This window comes from Myotis brandtii, unplaced genomic scaffold (genome assembly GCF_000412655.1).
Source record: "Myotis brandtii unplaced genomic scaffold, ASM41265v1 scaffold55, whole genome shotgun sequence".
NCBI lineage: Eukaryota > Metazoa > Chordata > Mammalia > Chiroptera > Vespertilionidae > Myotis > Myotis brandtii.
In genome coordinates, this window is record NW_005370042.1 from 1486717 (window position 1) to 1490585 (window position 3869).

At 52.3% G+C, this 3869-nt stretch overlaps 1 long non-coding RNA gene across 1 annotated transcript; it reads right to left on the reverse strand.

Annotated features, from left to right (window-relative positions):
• Positions 1-993: 993 nt before the first annotated feature.
• On the reverse strand, positions 994-2265 carry LOC106728168. Its single transcript, XR_001364430.1, has 2 exons — positions 1546-2265; positions 994-1460 (listed from the first exon to the last, which is right to left on the reverse strand). It is a non-coding gene; the product is annotated as an uncharacterized LOC106728168 (long non-coding RNA).
• Positions 2266-3869: the final 1604 nt, after the last annotated feature.

Below are 3869 nucleotides of genomic sequence, written 5' to 3' on the forward strand. Positions count from 1 at the left end.
AGCTACGCCTCGTCCCTCCCTGGAAATACCCACGAGTTAGACAGCTGGGTAAGGGCTCCAGCCATGGGCTGGAGCAGCCACCGTCCAGGTTTAGGAGCTCTGACTGCTTTAAAACAGGACCATACAAACTCTGTTTCCATAAAAAAAAATTAGCATAAATCGAGGAAAATCATATTCCTTGCAAATATGGTGCTCTCTTATCCAGTTTTGTGGAATTTACATGAAGCAGAATAAACGAATGCTCCAGTATTTATAATGCTACTCCAAGTTCACGAAGGAAAAAGGCAGACTCGAAGTAAGATCCATCACACAGAAGCGGTACCCTTTACCCTCCTAGAAGCAGCTAGAACAGTCAGCAAACTGTCCAACCCGAGCCACGGAGACTAGAAATGCTCTAGCCTGCGGTGTCTGAGGAAACAGCCAAGAAGACGGTGGTAACTGGAAGCCAAGATGAGTTCACAAAGATGGAAAACACCCAACTAACCTCACGGACGTCCTCACTGTGGGTTCCTGGGTGCCCACACTGTCCTGCGAACCTGCTCACATCAAAACCGTCAGGAAGGCTTTGAGCCTCCCTCAGATGTCTCACAACAGAATTTTAAAAACCTCTCTAGGCGACCTGATGGCTCTAACACACGATCAGCTCATGAAATACTTGTGTGACTGCAGCCGGTTTTAGGAGTAATTCACAAGGTGTATTGAAGAGAAACGGTGGGGAAATTGAGAGGACCTGGGCTGCAGACGCAGGTCAGCTGTGTTCACAGCTGGATGATAGCTGGCCCCTCTCAGTGCGACCTGTGGGCCCGGCGCACCTGGGAGAAGCCTCCTGCTCACACGGAGCTGGGCCTGCACGGGGCCCAGGCCATGAGGCTCTCCCCTCGGTTCTTCTTCTTCAACATGTTTAACAGACTCTGACAGTCACACACACACACAAAAGGCTGCCCATCAAATCTGTGTCTGATTCAACTAAAAGAAACAGCTCATATCATACAATTAAAAGGTTTAAATCTTTATTTCAAGGCAACCAAAAATAAGAGATCTCATAGAAATATATATAAAATCCCGAGTGCCAGCTTAACAAATTGATTTCCTAAGGGGAAGAGGGCCGATCTGGCTGGCATTTTTAACTCTTTCCAAATCCAGTGGGGAAAGCAAGTGAGGGCCTCTGAATAAGCAGCTGCAAAGGAGGCTGTTTACCACAACAGAGGTGTGAGTGACAGTGAGTCCCAGGACCCTGCCGCTCCGCTCCCGGGGAGAGGGAGGTGGGAGGAAGTGAGGAGCTTTAAGGAAGTGATAGGCTCCCCAGGCTGGGTCCTCCCGCTGAGGGGTGGGAGCCAGGAGCTCCCCAGGTTGGTGAGGGAACAGGGGGAGGGCACTGAGGGGGTCCCATTTCCATGGATCTGTCTTTTCCAGAAGAGAGACCGCCCAGACATTGGTTGTGTTATTGTGCCAGAATAAACCTCCCTCTTTTCCCGGGCCCCAGAGTAGAGTGTGGCACAAAAGACACAGAACACTTTATGATGGTGCTCGGTTGTCATTGTAAACCTCACTCTTTTCCCGGGCCCCAGAGTAGAGTGTGGTACAAAAGACCAGGTAGCGGAGGCACACAGAACACTTTATGATGGTGCTCGGTTGTCATTGCACCTGGAGAACAGGCGGGCGAGAGGGCTGGGACCACAGTCCCATGTGAGCCTCCGTTTTCCGGGGAGGATGGGTCAGAAACTCCAGGGCAGGTCCTTCGCTGATAAACAGAGGGGGGGCGGGGCGCAGGTAGAGCTTCCTGGTCCAGGCATCCCCGTGAGGGCGGAGGCGGGGGCAAAGGGATGCGGAGGGCAGTGAGCATCAGAACGGAGTTACTCGCTCAGGTTCTGGGCCCTGCACTCAACCTTCCACCAAGTCAGAATTTAGGGGCTCCTGGTGGCTGCACATTTCACCAGACGTCCTCAGGACTTCTGACCTGGTGACCTGAGGCTCACATTCTGGGAACTCTTAGAAAGGAGGTCGCCAGGTAAGTGATCCCTCTCCTAGGGGCACTGTGTGCTCCAGGACCTGCACCGGGGCTGGCTGGTCACCTGAGCCGCTCTGCCCTCACAGCATTGGCACTGAACTTGCCCACACGGGCCTGGTTCTCCTCACACAAAGTCCTCCAGTCCCCAGGGTCCATTGCAGAATTCAGCTCCGAGAAGGTAATAAAAAGCAAATTCAAAAGCCCAAAGAGGTTCCAACACGGCCCTGAAAGGGAGTTCAGCCTCCCAACAGAATGCCCCGGCGCCCACAGGATGCCCAGGCGCAAGCGGGCCTCTTTCTCAAATAGAAGATAAAGAGGGGAGAGGCCTCGAACCTGGCTTTCACTGCAATTGCATGTAATGTAGGGGTTTGGGCCAAACTTGCTTCCTCGCTGCCCAAACCTTTCTTCTCCGTCAGCCCAACAGCCTTGAGGCCCAGCACACCCGGCCGGGCGCACCCTTTTCACATGATGACACGTTTGCCTTTGTTGCTCAGCCCGACACAAGGTAAGCAGCAGGCCCGGGCCTCTCCTGAGGGAGAGGGGCACTGGGGTGGGAATTAAGGGGCGTTCACCCTCAGGTCGCAGGGTGAGACCCTGCAGGGTGTCCTAGGTTCTCACCGGCTCGCCCCAGACCCAGCCTGGTGAGGACGGTTCAGCCCAGGAAGAGGTACCCGAGGAAGCCACAAAGGTGGCTGCGAACCCGCGACTCAGAGAAAGGACTGCTGTCCTCATGTTGTAAACAGTCCTCACCTCGCACAGGTGGGGTAGGTTAGTCCCTGTTACTCCAGAGACACAGTTTGGGCCATAAGTGGAACTTAATCTCAGCTTTACAGAAACAGTTACTGTTGTAACGCTGGCTGGTATTTCCAGAGCACTGGATAAAGGCTTCACACAATAATGTCATCTATCCTCACCGCTCCGCTATCAGCCTCCGCATCGCCATTATGCAGATGAGGAAACTGAGAGCGAGGCTCTGAGCGTGGTCTACAGTTACCGGGCTTCTCAATGGCAGGCCAGGCTGGGACTGAAACCCAGGCTGTCTGCTGTGACACCCTGGCTCTTCACTCCAGCGGTTCTCAACCTGTGGGTCTCGACCCCTTTGGGGGTCGAACGACCCTTTCACAGGGGTCGCCTAAGACCATCGGAAAACACATATATAATTACATATTGTTTTTGTGATTAAGCACTATGCTTTAATTATGTTCAATTTGTAACAATGACATTGGGGGTCACCACAACATGAGGAACTGTATTAAAGGGTCGTGGCATGAGGAAGGTTGAGAACCACTGCTTCACTCCAACACTAAGTCACTTCCTATCGAATGTGAAAAAACTGGACCAGGATATTCTATTTGAGAAAAATAGAATACTTTCTATTTTCTATGACTCTCTCTTCATGATATCATTTACATGTGCACACACACTCATAGGGAGGTTAGAGCAGTGACCCCTAGGGTGTCCCATCGATCCATATGGAGGAGGGGTCAGCAGAGGACACCAGCCAGCAAAGCATCCAATATTATCAGTGCCCATGGGAGCCATGCTATGGAAAAGGTGAGGGCGCAACGTAAGATAAGAGAACTTGTCCTTCTGCCTCAGTACCATGATTGTGGAGTTAGGGTCCTAACCCTTACTTACCCAGGACACAAAGAGTCACCCGGTGCCCACACCGCACCCCAGCCACTGAGATCAGAATCCAGGGGGGTGGGGCCCAGGCTTCAAGGGACTTCAATGCACAGCCAGGACTGAAAACTGCTCTAGAGGACGGTGCTCAGCAGGAGGAGAAAACACTTCAGTGACATATAGAATGTGTGCTTTTCACACGCAGATCACTAGCTACAGCGCCATCTGAATAACTGCA